Source organism: Ambystoma mexicanum, chromosome 1p, assembly GCF_040938575.1.
Source record: "Ambystoma mexicanum isolate Mex_15411 chromosome 1p, UKY_AmexF1_1, whole genome shotgun sequence".
Classification (NCBI taxonomy): Eukaryota; Metazoa; Chordata; class Amphibia; order Caudata; family Ambystomatidae; genus Ambystoma; species Ambystoma mexicanum.
The window spans coordinates 203608780-203626463 of NC_090921.1; the positions used below are offsets into that span (position 1 = coordinate 203608780).

Genomic DNA, 17684 nt, shown 5'->3' on the forward strand with positions numbered 1-17684 from the left:
CCGGGAAGAGGGGTGTGGCTAGACCTGTCACCTGGAAGAGGGGCGTGGCTAGACCTGTCACCGGAAGAGGGGTGGCCACGCCCCTTAGAGGCAATGATGTCACTTACCAGGTCATTGCAGGGTCATCACACCACTCACACTCATAGGAACTGATGCTACAGACCATGTCACTGTGGCAAAAGGCTGTGAATGACCCTTTCACTATAAGGCAGTGATGCCCTAAACCAAGTACTGTTACTTGAGGGAACTGTTACCACTAACCCCATGGAAAAAAATACTTTTGCTTGACTGGCTCCAAGACTTTAAGACTAAAACTTAAACAACAGCAACCCAGTTTCATCAGGAGCTAGATATGGAGTGACAGGGACACCTGGTGGCAGGTTTTCATTGTGCACTGGCTCGTTGGTCTAGGGGTATCATTCTCGCTTCTGGTGCGAGAGGTCCCGGGTTCAAATCCCGGACGAGCCCTTTTATCAATTTTAGAAAATGAATACTTATGTATTTTATGTTATTTGACCTCAACACTTTTGATCACATTAATGCCTCTGCATAGCGGAAATAAAGCAAAGCTCCTTAATAGTTCCAAATAAAATAAATTACATTGTTGTGAGGTCTCGGACATAAGGTTCACGCCCACCTCAGGTTTACGGTCAGTCGACATGTTCTTAAAATGATATGTGTCTGATTTTGCGACTTCACGTAGCTATGTATGCCAATGAACAATGGGTACAAACTTCATAAGACTTTTCCTGAAACCACGTTTGTAAGGTTTGCACAAAGCAAGCGACAGAAAATAAACTATCAGGTTAAACACAGCGCGCACTGAAGCGAGGAGGTTTCGCAGCGCTGGAATATTGGACACGGCGAAAAAACACCGTCTAAAGCGCTCCCAGTGACTCCTCCCAAAATGAAGCCTGTTTTTAAATAATGGTTTGGGTTAATATAGGGAGAGCAGCTCAATAGGCAAAGTCATTGAAAATACTGTATTTCTTGTACATTAAAATGTCAAAATGTGTTATTTACTGCATTTGTTATGTAACTTGGTCTTATATAGGGAGCCGTCGGCCAATTACGGTTACTTCTTGGCGCTAGATTATGTAGAAGAGGCGCTGGGGGGCTTTAGTGGGGCAGGGGCTTTACTGGGGGGAAGAGGAGGCGCGAAGTGCAAATCCTGCATGTCAGGCGCAGATCCTGAAGTACCCGTGGTGTGTGTGCCAGTGAGATTCTAGGTGAGTTGGGCATGTGTGGGTTGTGTTGCCGTATGGGCCCCCGGTGTGTTGCTCTCTTACATCCTGATTCATCCTAGGAGCCAGGGAATGCAAACCATAGAACTGATATTGTGGGGTGAGTCCAGGCAGGGCCGGCCTTAGGGCCCCCCCAGGTGACCGTCTGGGGCGCCCTGCCATTTGCCCCCCGCCACGTCAGCACAGGGGAGTATTTCAAGTTCTCCCCCAGCTGGCGTGATGGGAGAAAGCATAGCAGGCACCAGGGGTGGACTGACCCATAGGGAACTCTGGAGATTTCCCGGTGGGCCTCTGCACCCTGGGCCTCTTTTCTGTGGTATTTTCAAATTTTCTCATAGGAAAAGCATTGGGCTTGCTGAAAAGGTGTCATACAGGGCCACTTTGAACTTATTTCCAGGGCCTCTTTTGGTCCCCAGTAATTATTTCCAGGCCTCTTTTAGTTCCCAGTCCAGCCCTGGCAGGCACCCTATTCAAATTAAATGTGCTGCGCTCTCGGGAGCTGGGCGCAGTTTCATAACAATAGGGCGCTGATGCTTTCACATCAGCGCCTATTAAAAAATGTGTCCCAAACCCCCCCTCCCCGTCCCACAGGACCAGGGGGGCAGAAAGGGCACATTTTGCTGCCCGGAGCTGCCACCATTAAGGCCAGCCCTGAGTCCAGGGCCAGCTGAAGATGTGTTGGGCTCCTGGGGGCTCATTTCAAAATGGTGTTGTTGGGGGGTGGGGGGCGGTGCATGCCTAAAGCTAGGAAAACAAGTCTGACGTACCTGTGGGGTGCATAGACTATAATGGAGAGATACAGGACTGGAGTGTGGAGGGTGAGTAGCTGCATATTATGACAGGACAGGGTTATTAGCCTCTGCCCCGAACAAAGAAAGTTAGCCAGCGAGGAGCTGAAACAAGAAATTCCTCTGAACAGCTCTCTTTGTCAGCAAGGTGCTAATGTAGTCAAAACCGGTATGAAAAGACAGTGAGGTTATAAGAACATGGCTGGATAATATAAGTCCCATGGGCGCTGACAACCTGAGGGCACTGCAACGTCAGCCTGTGGTGTTTTGCTTTGTGATATGCATGACAACATTGGAGCAGCAGCTCAGGCCCCCTCAGGTTCGCAACCTATTTCAACTTAAAGAGTACAAAGGCTGTTGCACCGTCCTTTGGTATATCTGCTGTGGGAAAGTGCCCCCAAGTGTCCCTATTCCACGTAGGAGTGTAACAAAATGACATTTGCTCTGCAGGAGCATAAGGATGGGCAGTGGCTAATCCACCTGCTCAGCTTCCACACTTCTGCAAACGGAGAGTGAGCCCCATCATAAAGGTAACAGAGGAACAGCCAAGAGATGTACCTCCAACACCTTGCATGGTATGTGGGACGAGGGAAGGCTATACTCTCAGGATGGGTATGAATGAGATCCAGTAAACAGCAGAGTATAACAGTCCAAAAGGAAGGAATGTAGAATCAAGGTTCTATAAAAATACATAGGGCCTCATTACGACCCTGGCGCTAATGGGTTAACGGCGCTGTAAAAGGCTGCGGCACCGTTAACCCGTTAGCGCCTAATTACGAGGTCCCTTTGCAGGACCCGACCTTAACGGCTAGACCAGCCGTTAAAGTAGGGACCCGCAATTTGCGGTACCATACTTAGCGCCTTCGCCATTCCCATTATGCCCTATGGGGCAAAAATCGGAATGGGGAAGGGCCATGGTGAAATGGGGAAATACAGCACCGCCAACCCTGGAATGGGGCGGTATTCCCCATTTCACCATGGCGGACACATTACGATACCGGCACCAACCATGGTGCTAATAGCGCCATGGTTTAGCGCCGGTATCGTAAAGAGGGCCATAAACTTAAATTAAACCCATCAAAGAGCAAACAATTATTAAAATCATTATGTAAACCCACCCCTGTAAGAGAGAACACAGAATATGCAAAGGCAGAAAGATGCAGCACACTGGGTGATAAATACAGCGGTGAAAAGACAAAAAGCAACCAGCAAAAGAGTCAAAAAGGACATGTCTTTCATGTTCAAAAGTGACCTAACCAGTCTCTAGGACCCAAAGATGGACCACAGGGACAGTTAGAGGTCAATAGTAACATTCCATTGTTCTTAGGTGGCTCAACAGCATTGCTGTGGTTTTGGTCAAAGCAAGTTCAGGTTTGGCGGGTCGTGTTGTGTGAAGCGGCAAGCTGGTGTCTAGTCAGTTGTAACTGGGATTGCGATGTGTGTCGAACATGGTGTTCTGGTTGTGCCGTTCGGACGGCTCACCAGTGTCGAATTGGGAGTTGAGGGGTTTCGAGATGTTGTTAATTGCTGGTTCAAGTCGGTGAGTGGTGCGATTGTCCGGCGGTTCAAGTCGATGTCTGTCAGTGCGATTCAGTAAACTTGGTGAGCAGATGCAGGGTTCGAAGAGACGATGGTTCGAGTTTGGTCCACAGCGGCAAGCTTGTTGCTCAAGCCAAACAAGTGACAGGCTCTGCTTGGCATGATGTTGCAGGAAGCCGGTGTGACAGGTGTTATGCAGCTATAGTTTGAGTTTGATGGAGTGTCGAAAACAGCACATGCAGTCCCCGCTGGTTGTAATACGGTGAGCATGGGTCAGTTTGACCGGTTCAATGCAGCAGAACAAGAAGCCTTGCCCGATTTGGTCATTGAGATAAGGTGAGACCCACCAAAGGGGCACTAGGGCATGATGAGTCAATTCAGGGTCTCCTTTCCCAACTTTGGGAGGGTTGGTGCCAAGTGGCAGGTCTTGATGCTCAGCGAGAGTCACTCAGAATGTACCCTGGGAGTGACCAGGGAACAGAGCTTGCTTTAGCCTTTGACTTCATCTTCTTAACCCTAGTGATTGAGAGCTTTGGGAAGATCAACTCTCCCAAAACATGTCCAAATTAATTGTTCTGAAGGTGCTTTCCAAGAGTGAATCCAAAAAGGAATGGGAGGCCCATTTTTAAAGGAAAAATGCAACAGAAGTGTGAGGCATTCGACCACCTGCACAGTGGGTGTGTGCACTCCTGGGTTTTTTTGAAATTTTTAAATGAATTGAAGGATGGTAGATCAACCTCTCGAAATTGTATGAGGCTAGTCTTCACACATTTTCCAATGCTCAGCACATGACATACATATAGCCCTGTGTACTCTGAGTAGACAGAGCCCATAAGCGCAGTCTGCCCTGTCATATATTTAGTTGGGATATGACAGGATGAGTACACAATTCATCTCCAGAAGGGGGAGGACCACACCTTCCCTCTGCCATGGCCAGCCTCATTAACTAAGAAAGGCTAAATTGATCTGGCCTGTACTTTTGTTGGTCCATGCAGCTGGTGGCAGCCAGCTGGTGGCAGCAATTCACATACCTTTCAGAGGGTAATTCAAACAGCAACACATGGAACCTGGCTGCAGAGGCTAACATAGGAGACAGGAAACCCAACAATCTTTCATATGCAACTTTGTCAACCTGAAGCCAATTCCCATCCTCAGTATCGATTGACACTGAACTGTCATGTTTGGGACTGCCTGTTTACAGTAGTCATCCTCACAGGGAGGCCCTATTCATAAGGTACAAGAATGTTGTTTGCAGGAGACAGAGTGTCTGGACCGGTCTTGCCACAGCTTCAAGTGAGACCTTTAATCAGTAACCATAGAGAGCTCCATTATCCATAGAAACCCTTTGATCCACAACAGGCAGCAGGATGGGTGAGACTTAGTATTACATGTTTCCACCCCTTTACTTTTTCTGTTGCAAAACACTCTGGTTATGAGCTCACGCATACAGGGGATTGTTGGTGGGGACCCAGGATTGGTTGGTTAAGGTAGGCTTCACCGACACCAATCCCAGAGAACAAAGGGAGATACTGAATCCAGAGGAGCCTCCCTCCAGCAGCTCCAGAACTGGTAGCCAGCCAGCACAGGGTGTGCCCTTCTAGGATCTACAGCAAGCCTTCTCGGTGGGAAGTGGCAGAGAGTTGTTGCACCCGAAACCATGTACAAGGCAGCTGCTTGCAACACGCTCCCAGCTTTGAGCGGCTTGCCTTAAAGGACGACACAAGCCCAGTGAAGAAGCTTAGAGTAGTGCATCGATGAGCACCTACCAACATTCACCTCAAAGGACTGTTTTGAGCCAGTCGAGTCAACTTAAGTGGCAATCGACTGCACCATGGACAGTTGTTACCCCGCAGTCGCTTAAAGACATCTGAGATGACTCGACCGTGCTTCAGAACTTTGACATATAAATGTTCACCCTCCTCGGCACTTTAAGTACATTAGTACTCAGTTTGCATACTCTCTGTGGGCACTCAGCACATCTGCTCCGTGTTCTTTGTTTTCCAGCTTTCCTTGCCACGTCATTCGTTTCTCGAAGCTGGGTCCTGTGTTGTGTCTCAGTGTTCTGCTTGTCTGTGCCTGCTGATCTGGCACTATTTCGATTCTCCTACCGTCTCAGGTACATATGCCTAAGCTCGGGGGTCCCACTCTTCGCACAGACGCTTAGTAGACACCTGCGCCCTGCGTGTTCTCCACGACTGCACTCTGCCGCCTCAGCATGCGTTCCTTGATACAAAGTATCCATCGCTTCTCAGAGTTTCTGTCTGAGTCTGTCTAGCCATTTGCAGTTCGGCTCCTCCTGACACACTGTAGCTGCTGTTATCTTCTAACCTCTTCATGTGGGCTCTGGTGCGGCTTCTCCTCGAGATCAGGGCTCTGTTTTGATTCAAACGCGCTGCGTGGATTCTCCTTTCCTTTGTTCTAGGCTAGGCGCCATTTTGTTGCACTCGCCCGCAACACCATCCAAACTTTTCTTCTGTGTTCTGGCCTGCATGCAAGTCTCATCTGGGTTTTCAGCACTATGTGCCCGGCATATTCATGCTGCTGTGGCTTCCATTTTACTGTTCATATCTTGTTTATTATACCTTTTCAGCATTCGGATCTTCATCGGATCAGCAGGAGCTCCGAGATACAAGTCTTTTACGTGGCCATGTAGCCACGCCCCCTTCCTTTAGCTTTTTATCTTTCCAAAGTGGGTCACTAAAATGAGTAGCATTGAACAGGGCAGTGCTATACAAATGCATGACTGCTCTGTATGTAGGTGCTATGTATGGAAAAGTGAATGTGTTGTTCCTGTTCTACGTACATCCTCTTGCTTCAAAATAGAGTGCATTGTGCCTTGTTTTTACAATTCATTTTGTGAGATTTGTCCGGTGAACGATCAGGTGAGACTTGCTGATTGTGTTGTGCTTCAGTGCTCGGATGAGAATGGCCTAGTGTTTCTAGCATTCACAAGGCAGTTCTGTGACACTGGCTCACTGTTTTTGTGGGTCATTATGTGAGTCAGACCTGGTGTTTCAGGGAGCAATTGTGAGATTGGTTGTGTCTTGGTGAAGCATTGCGTAATAATCTTAAGAATTGAGCCATTTTTAGTTTTGGCTGTTGGGTGCACTGAAGAACCACCTATTACCTGAATTGATTGCATTGGAGTAAAGCGAGGTGAGCGATGTCAGCAGGGATACAGGGCTTGTGGATGTTATTTATTTATTTACCTACCCAGTGACTGCCCATGGCCAGCCTAATCTCTATGCAGCCATTCGGGTCACTACCTGCCCTCATCGCCCAATATACATCATCCAAGCAGTAACAGCAAACGTGGTGATGCGAGTGACTGCCATTATTTCAAAGTATTCTTAAGAGTTAATTGCTTAACTGTAGCTATAACAGTGCTGCTGGTGTAATAAGATTGTCTTAAACAAGTGTGCGTTCAGCCACTTTTTAAACCAGTATGTGTGTCCTTTCAATAAAGTCCTGTTAAAAATAATAAATAAAATGCTAAAACGAATGGCTTTGCCAATGCGTTTTTTTTTTGGATCTTGCACAGGGCCCTCCTGTCACATTCGCCAGAACACTGCGGGCGTTGCCAGAGGAGCCGGCGGTTGTCGACGTGTTGCTGTTGGGCTGCATTTTATTTCCACATGTGATCCGCTGTGGCACACTCAGGGATTCAGGGCGCGTGCCGGCACCAAGCTGGACCTCGCCGCGATTCCGACGATGGTCGGGCATGACCCACCAGCAACGCACACCGACAGGTAATTACATAACCAGGAACTTCGGTGGAATTACATAACTGATCTTCCCACAAACCCTAAACAATATTAGCAGCTCCTTCCGCAATGCCCACGAATTCAAGAAATGTCTGAATGCATTTGTAGCGTGACTGATGTGTAGGGCCCTATTTATCCTCGGGGATTCTGCTAATTGTAATTGTAACAGTAATGCTAATTGTAATTACTGGTTAGCAACACGTTTACTGAATCCGGCCAGGGCCAAACTCCGCCTTTCATCCTTACCAAACACTGTGGGTGAGAAGATGCCTGAGGCTTCGTAGTGCTGTGTAAAAGCAAATTAGTAGTATTATAAGCACTAAGAAATTACCATTAATGAAAATACATTTCCCTTGAGTGGGATGGTAATTTTCGGAGAATTGAGGCAGCTTGTACTGGTATCAGCCGTTCCCTCTCCCTGAACACTGGTGTATGTTTTGGCATCACAGAATGATTAGCGTTCATCTGTCAGGGAAGGACAAAGAAAGATCCGTAGCATTGTAGTAAATTAGATATTTTTTTTTTTGGTAAACACCACCACCAATATTTAAAACGTATGAAGAAAACAGACGACGAGGATGGGATTCGAACCCACGCGTGCAGAGCACAATGGATTAGCAGTCCATCGCCTTAACCACTCGGCCACCTCGTCTGCACAAGACACACCAGAAGCTTTAACTTTTTATTAGTGAAGTAGAGCTGTCTTGTGTGACTGAACCTGAATTACTTTTACTGCACACCACAGCAAGCTCTGCGCTGTGGGACATAGTGCTGCATTCTGGCCGGGCAAACTTGACGAGCAAAAGTATGATATTATATTCACTCATTAACTAGTACCATTCCTGCATTCCCGTGTTATCATTTACACGAAATCAAGGAAAGCCTCAGCTCCACGTCCCACGGGCGAATCATGGCTCTTTTAACCGGAGTCAGGAACAGATGTGCTTAGTAGATCAATGGCCTGTTTCATTTCACCGGGAAGAGGGGTGTGGCTAGACCTGTCACCTGGAAGAGGGGCGTGGCTAGACCTGTCACCGGAAGAGGGGGTGGCCACGCCCCTTAGAGGCAATGATGCCACTTACCAGGTCATTGCAGGGTCATCATACCACTCACACTCAGAGGAACTGATGCTACAGACCATGTCACTGTGGCAAAAGGCTGTGAATGACCCTTTCACTATAAGGCAGTGATGCCCTAAACCTAGTACTGTTACTGGAGGGAACTGTTACCACTAACCCCATGGAAAAAATACTTTTGCTTGACTGGCTCCAAGACTTTAAGACTAAAACTTAAACAACAGCAACCCAGTTGCATCAAGAGCTAGATATTGAGTGACAAGGACACATGATGGCAAGTGGTCGTTGTGCAGTGGCTCGTTGGTCTAGGGGTATGATTCGGGTGCGAGAGATCCCGGACGAGCCCTTTTATTAATTTCACAAAATGAATACTTATGTATTTTATGTTATTTGACCTCAACACTTTTGATCACATTAATGCCTCTGCAAAGCGGAAATAAAGCAAAGCTCCTTAATAGTTCCAAATAAAATAAATTACATCGTTGTGAGGTCTCGGACATAAGGTTCACGCCCACCTCAGGTTTACGGTCAGTCGACATGTTCTTAAAATGATATGTGTCTGATTTTGCGACTTCACGTAGCTATGTATGCCAATGAACAATGGGTACAAACTTCAGAAGACGTTTCCTGAAACCACGTTTGTAAGGTTTGCACAAAGCAAGCGACAGAAAATAAAATATCAGGTTAAACACAGCGCGCACTGAAGCGAGGAGGTTTTGCAGCGCTGGAATATTGGACACGGGAAAAAAACACCGTTTAAAGCGCTCCCAGTGACTCCTCCCAAAATGAAGCCTGTTTTTAAATAATGGTTTGGGTTAATATAGGGAGAGCAGCTCAATAGGCAAAGTCATTGAAAATACTGTATTTCCTGTAAATTAAAATATCAAAATGTGTTATTTACTGCATTTGTTATGTAACTTGGTCTTATATAGGGAGCCGTCGGCCAATTACGGTTACTTCTTGGCGCTAGATTATGTAGAAGAGGGGCTGGGGGCTTTAGTGGGGCAGGGGATTTACTGGGGGGAAGTGGGGGGCGGAGGTGCAAATCCTACATGTCAGGTGCAGAACCGAAGTACCCGTGGTGTGTGTGTCAGTGAGATTCTAGGTGAGTTGGGCATGTGTGTTTTGTGTTGCCGTATGAGCCCCCAGTGTGTTGCTCTCATACGTACTGATTCATCCTAGGAGCCAGGGTAGATATGGGAATGCATCCTATAGAACTGATATTGTGTGGTGAGTCCAGGTAGGGCCGGCCTTAGGGCAGGGCCCCCCAGGTGACCGTCCGAACTCCCTGCCATTTGCCCCCTGCCACACCAGCACAGGGGAGTATTTCAAGGTCTCCCCTGAGCTGTCGTGATGGGAGAAGACATGGCAGGCACCCTATGTGAAAACAAGGAAATAATATGAGGCAGGGTAACCAAAAAGGAAACACACCAAACACAGGTTACAAAGGAACATACAAAGTACTTTATTTTATACTGAATCCAGTTACAAAAGAACAGAACAAAATTCAGATAGCTATCGACCCTCAGTACAACACAGCGAACTCCGGCGTGGTTTGGTGTGCTCAGTGAGTGCAAATATTCATTGAAACAGTTAGGCTTTTATACATTTCTCCAGCCTTTCTGCAGGTTAACCATTCCATAAATAAGCTACTGCTCTAGGGTCCCTTGCCAGGTCAAATCTAGTTCATCTTAGGTTTATACATTAACAAGAAGAAATGGTAATAATGTATGCTCTAGGCCTAACATTACAATGCGGGACTTCGTTTGTACAATGTAGTTAAGCAGGTGTTCTCATTCAATTATAGATCAGTTTCGGTGATACAGGTAATCCATTGCACACAGGTCAGCAGAAGGACAAGGTCTCAGCTCATGACCCTAACAAGTGGCCTGCAGGCAAGTTATACATTAGCTGTACAGAGGTCATGACAATCGAGTTCTGTTCTGAATAACATAGGCTACCATTTTAGCTCACATGGTGACTTTATAGAGCAAGAAAACCTAAAATGGCGGCTTGACCCAAAATGACAGTTTACATGGTTTCTAAGGTCAGGACCTTGCAATGCGAGTTTATTCACATGTAGTTTATAAGCAGCTTGTTAGCAGCTTGGCGTAGGCCAATATACATATATTCATAGCAATAGGAGGCACAATATAATTTCTAGTTTGACAAACCCTCCTTTTGGCCTATGCCAAGTGCTAAACTACTTCTGATCTCCCTGCAAATAATTCCATGTGTCATCGTCCATACACCCTGAATAGCTGCCAGAAATATCTATCGCCATTAGATCTTTTACTAAGATCTCTTTCAGTACATACTCCTTAGAGGTTTTATCCAGGGCATACACTTTATGTCCTATTGTACCTATCACCTGAGAGCAACATCCCCCTAGCATTGAACATATACTTGGTAGACATTGGATACAACAACATAGAAATAGCAGAAGAGACAGTTTATCAGACGGCCTAATAGAAGCGACATTAGGTTTACTTCTATTTGCAAAAAGCGAGCATCCCAGGGGAGTTAATTCACGTTTCTCGAAATCATTCAAATTAGTTCCATCAAAGTTCCCTGAGATGCTATCATTCCAACGGCCAAAGAATAGTGCTCTAAGAGATGCATAGCAAGCAGTCGTTAAAGGTAAAGGGTGAATATACCATCCCAGTCCCTTGTTCCCATGTTGCGGTAAATGAGTGCAAATCCAACAATTATTCTTATTAAAAATGGCATGCGTTGCATTCATTACTATCATTAGAGTGTTATTATGATACTTTTATCTATGTTGGGAGTCTCTAGGGGACAGAGTGTGAAGGTGTACAGAGGGAGTCAAAGCAGTTGGTACAATCTCGGTCGGTAGTAAAGGTTTTAGAGGATAGATTTCTTCAAAGTACCAAAGTCCTACAGCAGTAATTGCAAAAATAACAATTATCGTTATCAAAACACAGCAGTACGTTTTCGGGGCCCAGGCACATTGTTCATTGTCCAAGTTGGTCACCCCCTTATTCACAAGTCCAGTGCGGGGAGCAGCAGTGGAGGTGGCAGGCATTGTAGTTCCTCAATCGACGACCCCAATGTTCGTTGCTGGCGACACTACGGTCGCGCGATTTCTTAGTCCTTCTCAACCCTAGCCAGCAGAATCCCTTTTTTTCCCTTTTGTTCAACAGAAACTTTCTTATACAAAGGAAAACTTTCGATCACTTCTCTTTCTCAAATGCACGGAAAAACCCGTGCCGTAGTTCTATTTTCTTCGTCGAAGGTTGTACCTGGTGGTACCCAAGATTGTTTGGTCCGAAAATAAGGTGTCGTCACTTCCTGAGGGAAGCGACGTATCGGAGGCGACGGAAGTCGCAGAGATTGAAACAGTATTTTCCGGAAGTGATTTTTCAAAAGAGTGCGGAGACGAAATGGACTGTTCCCCAAGCTCCACGGGCTCAGAGAAATTCTCCGATGCACTCACAGCGCTGTTTGCTACTCCAAGATCAGGGACTGTAGCATCAGCGAGGGGTTCTGCTTCTTCTGTAACGTGTGGCGTCGGGTGAGGAAGTTTCTTGACATGCGTCGCGTGGATCCAGTGTTTCTTTCCAGCCACCCGCACTGCTGTCCGAGTGACCAACAGCACCTGGTAGGGTCTCTTCCAATGAGGAGCGAGACAGGAAGACCTTTCGTAGGCCTTCACTAGGACCCAACTTCCAGGCTGTATATCGTGTCCTGGGTCCGTGAACCGTACAGGTAAAGCTGAAAACACCTGGTGATAAATGAAATACAGGTTTTTAGTTAACTGGTTACAGTAGTCAGAGAGAAGTACATTTTCTACATCGCGCAATGCGCAGCTTTTAGGCAAACCCCAAATATTAGCAGGTCTCCCCATTACCACCTCAAAGGGAGAGAGCCCAGTCTTAGTTTGAGGGGTTGTCCGCATTGAAAGTAACACGATTGGTAAGACGTCCGGCCATTTTAGTTTGGTGCTGGCACACGTCTTAGCGAGCTTGTTTTTTATGATACCATTGTGTCTTTCCACTAATCCGGCGCTCTGAGCATGTCTGGCCGAATGGAATCGTTTGTCAATTTGCAATGCCGTACATATCTGTAGAATTACAGCAGCGATAAAATGCAGACCATTATCTGACCAGATAACTCTCGGCAAACCGAACCGTGGGAAGAATTCCTTTAACATGGTCTTTGCAGTGGTCATGGCTGTAGCGTCTTTAACAGGGAAAGCCTCGACCCACTTACTAAAGGCGCAAATGACCGCAAGGACATATTTTAGATTGTTACATCGCTCCATTTCAATAAAGTCAAGTGGATCACTTCAAACGGGACAGAAGGAGGCCCAAAGCTACCTCTTGGAGTTGCTGTCCCCTTTCCCACATTGTGTTGTAGGCAAATCATGCAATTTTGGACATAATGCTGGGCAATTTTTGAAATCTTATCATTTACCCAGACTTTCTCTAACATTCTCGTGATCTGTTGAGCGCACACATGTGTGGGACCGTGTGCCATGGTAACCATTGTTACTATATAGGCATTAGGAAGCAACCATTTCCCTTCAACCATGTCCACCCAACACCCATCATCATCGAGTTTCCCCAAGCCCTCAGCCCACCTCTTGGATTCTTCTAATGTGGCATCGGCTTGTATATCCCGTACAGACCCAACACCCTCATCCATTGCATAGGCATCTACAGTCTCCCTTGAAACATACATCTCTGTGAAGAGATCAGAGGCAGTTTGTCTAGCTATTTGATCAGCGAAAGCATTCCCTTTCCCTACATCATCTATAATCTTGCGATGTGCTGCGCACTTAATGATTGCTAACTGACTAGGGAGCGCAAGCGCTGAAAGCAATTGTACTATCAGGGAGCCATGTTGGATCTTGGTGCCATGCGAAGTTAAAAACCCTATCTCTGACCAAAGTCTCCCAAAGTTGTGAGCCACCCCAAAGGCATACTGGCTATCACTATATATGTTTACTGTTAGCCCTTCGGAAAGCTCACAAGCTCGAGTCAATGCTATAATCTCTGCCACCTGCGCAGAGTTATGCGTAATTCTCTTGGTCTCCACAACCGTACTCAATGTAGTGACTGCATAAGCAGCTGTGGATGTACCATCCAGTAGTTTGAAGCAGGAGCCATCACAAAACAGCTCCCCTTGTGGGTTATCCAAAGGAGTGTCCCTCAAATCAACTCTGCCTTTTGTATCTTGTTCAGTAGTATACAGGCAGTCATGTGACTCTTCGTCACCGCAAACAGTATTTTGCGGGAAAGGTAGGAGTTCAGCCGGATTAAGAACGCAGCACCTCCTAATTTGAATGTGGGGAGCAAACAAGATGAATTCATATCTTGTCAGTCGTGCGGAAGTGAGGTGTTGCGTTTGGGTTTTGTTCAATAGAATATCTACAGAGTGAGGCACCATCAGGGTTAAATCATGGCCTAGGATCATTCCCTCACTCTGTTTTACAGACGCAGCAGCAGCAGCGACAGCGCGCAAACATCTTGGCAAAGCGCATGCAACAGGATCAAGGGCGGAAGAGTAGTAACCGCATGGCCTATTCTTCCCTCCATGTTCCTGCATTAATGCAGCCAAATAACATCCATCACATTCATGCACAAACAACACAAAGGCCTTCTCATAGTTCGGTGTGCCCAAAACTGGCGCCGAACATAATGCAGTCTTGAGCAACTCGAATGAATGTTGGTGCTCCGTATTCCATGGCAATGGCGAAGAAATACCCTTCTTCGTCAAGGCCAACATCGGTTTTATCACTAGTGAGAAGTTTGGGATCCATAACCTACAGTAAGAAGCCATGCCTATTAAGGCTCTAACTTCCTTTTGTGTATTTGGGACAGACGTGCCAGAAATGTGTTTTATTCTTTCAGGTGTCAATCTTCTTCCCTCCTTTGACAGGAGATAGCCTAAATAGGCGACCTCCTGGCAACAATATTGAAACTTTTTTGAGCGAAGCTTTGTGATCATGCTTAGCTAGATGGATGAGCAACAACACAGTGCCCGCTTTACAAGAGCTCTCAGAGTCAGCGGCTAAAAGCAAATCATCAACATATTGAAGCAACGTACAAGTAGGGGGCAATCCAAGGGTATCAAGCTGCTCTTTCAAAGCCCTACTATAAATACTAGGACTCTCAGTATAACCTTGAGGTGCACGAGTAAATGTGAATGAGCGTCCCCCTAAGGTGAACGCGAACAAGTATCTACTATCCTCATGTATAGGAATACTGAAGAAAGCATTCTTTAGGTTCACAACACTTAAGTGAGTAGCCGTAGCTGAAATCATGGTTAATATTGTCGTCACATCGGGCACAATTGGAAATTGCGGAGCGACGACTTATTAATGGCACGTAAATCAATTATAAAACGAAATGGAATTGCATTATCACCTTTTTTGTACACGGGTAAAATCGGACTATTGCACAAACTTCCTGCAATCTCCTCAATCACCCCACGATGCACAAAATCGGAAACAATGCTCTTCAAAGCTCGCTCGCCTTCAACTGAGGTCTTATACTGTGGAATACGGGGCAGCTTAATTCCATGTTTCAAAACTATTTTAACAGGCTCAATCTGCAAAACACCGACATCATTGTCATCAACTGCCCACAAACACTCTGGTACATTACTGAATTCTGGCGGCAAAGGTCTAGTCAAGAATTGCGAAACAGAACATTGCTGTGGTGAAATCGTCAAACGCACTCCATCAGAAGAACAATGAATTACCGCATTTAATTCCTTCAACAGATTCAACCCCAGCAAATTCTCTCCACAATTTGAAGTCAAGAGAAATGGACAGTGGTCCGTAAAGGGACCCAAAGAAATAGGTACCGGTGAAGAAACCGGACAAACAACTGGTGTGCCAAAAAACCCTACAGAAACATTGGTTTGCCCTGGCAGTGGAATGTTTGGAACCCGAGAATGATCAATGGAGCACTTCTGTGCTCCAGTGTCTATCAAAAATGGATGTTTCCTATTTCCCACTACCATTTCAACGTAGGGACCTTTCTGATTAACGGCAATAGGTGTAGGTTCCAAACCCTGCTTCGGGCAATCCTAACGAAACAAAATATCATCAAAAGGAAGCTCTTCAGATAGATATGCAGCAGAAGGATGATCAAATATGTTTCTAGTATCCACACTCGAAGTCTGATTATCCTGTGAAAAAGGTTGTTGGGGATCCTGCGAAAACTGGCCTCTACCAGGGCCCCCTACACCCGGGCGACCTCTGGATCGTCTACCCATATTTCCAAATGTGTTATTCGACCTCTGTCGAAGGACGGGGCATTGTGCATGCCAATGACCCTCCTGGCGACAATAGGCACACTGGTTAATATTCACAGGACCCAAGGGCACATTCCCTTGTGGAAAATACTGACCTCTAATCTGCGAACTACCCCCTCCGGGGCCTCTAACAATTTGCTGTAACAATACTTTAGTCTTCAAATCACCTTTTCTCTTCTCGACTCTATCTTTTTCATTATTGACACGGTTCTCGTAGTACTGAGCCATGTGCAGTACTTCTGATTGGGATTTCGCCTGCCAAGCGCTCTCAAAAGACATAATTTGTGACTGGATGTCAGGCAGCAATCCACGTACAAATTTGTCCACAAATAATCTTTTCCCAGACTCTTTGCCTAAGTCTTGTCTACTGAAATCCGAGAATACCTGTTCGAACCGATTAAAGAACTTGGAAGCACCCTCAGATTTTCCTTGGACACAGGCCTTAAGCTTGTCCCAAATAATTCTCTTTTCGGGGATTATAGTTTTCAGTTTTGCAATGATTCTGTCAGGCAAAGTTAGTATCACCTGAGGTGGTCTCTCACCAGCTGGCCTTTCCCCATCAAGCCTAACTATGTTAGCCCATGTATCTCCCACCCCTGGTACATCGTCTATAGTTCTAACTTGTTTCCACAAATCTACAGGCAGGAGTACAGGGAATAACAAATCAATGTCGCCTAGGGTAAACACTGAGGACTGCAAAACGGACTCTATCTCTTTATAGAACCCTGTCGGATTTTTCCTAATGTCAGGAATAGTTTGTCTAATAGTATTCACTTCCTGTCGTGAAAACGGGATGTGAACAAACTGCGATACATAATGTGCAGGAATGTCCACAGCAGGTGTACCTGCTGCAGCATTAGCAGGAATCTCAACCTTTGGGACAAATGTCGGAGGAACCTCTCTCATAGGCAACTGAGATGTGGGCAACTCCGAACGCTTACTAAGCAACAGAGTTAAGTCGAGCGCTAAAGCAGTTGAAGAAGTGTCAAGTGAAAAAGCTCTCTTATAAATGCTCAATAACTCTGTGGGACAACTAACCTTTCTCTTTAAACATTCATCCTGCAGGTACTCTACCATTACCTGTATCAATTTCCTCTGCATTTCTAGCGTATATTGACTGTATGTGTCATATACCTCAACTGGAGTTATCGATATGTCTGAAATCCATCTAATCGCATCTTTTGTACAAATTCGCGCCTCCTCAGATGTCGATTTACGACACGGAAGAAATCGTTTCTGTACATACATACTTTCTTCTTCGTCATCCTCATTCCGTAACCTTTCCAACTCCTTTCTATACTCAAATATCCTCTCAACATGCTCATGTACCTTGTCCACAGTGTCTCTTGAAAACGCTAAAGTATTCAGGTCCCTCAACCCTTGTGGGAGGTCTGCATTATTTAATTTACCCCACATTACACATAAATGAATCCCTAAACCTTCAATGAAAACATTTTTCTCAGGAAAATTATCCATATTAGAAAGTGTGGCAAGAACATTAGCTCGATCATCTCTCTCCATACAATGCTTAGCCCATGCAAACAAATCCTGTTTCTTTTCTGTAGGAACAGTATTACGAGTAACAATCCTCGACCCCGCACCCTGATCAACTACAAGCGGTACACAACTACTTGGGAGTGAGGGTGCAGGCAAATTCAATGGAGGTACTATTACTGGTGCAATGGGAAGAGGCAGAGGAGCAGGTGGAGGAACAACAACCGGAGGAATAGGAACAACAGGTTGAGCAGGAAGAGCAGGAATAACAGCAGGAAGAGGTACAGCAGGAGGAAGAGGAACATACGGAGGTGGTGCAGAGGCACCAGGCCTTCGTTTATTTAACAATTTGTCGATAACCTCATCAGAAACATGAAGATCTTTAGAAGGATAGATTTTCTGAACACCGAGTGAGAAATCCCTGTCCATATTCCTAACCGACTCAGACTGTTTGTTCTGATCATATAACAACGCCTTTTCAGCATTTGTTTT

The 17684-nt window shown here is 45.9% G+C and overlaps 2 non-coding genes across 2 annotated transcripts; one reads left to right on the forward strand and one right to left on the reverse strand.

Moving 5' to 3' along the window:
* Positions 1 to 396: 396 nt before the first annotated feature.
* TRNAQ-CUG (transfer RNA glutamine (anticodon CUG)) lies at positions 397 to 468 on the forward strand. Its single transcript has one exon. It is a non-coding gene; the product is annotated as a tRNA-Gln (tRNA).
* Positions 469 to 7905: 7437 nt separating this feature from the next.
* Positions 7906 to 7987, reverse strand: TRNAS-GCU (transfer RNA serine (anticodon GCU)). The gene has a single exon. It is a non-coding gene; the product is annotated as a tRNA-Ser (tRNA).
* Between the last annotated feature and the right edge of the window lie 9697 nt (positions 7988 to 17684).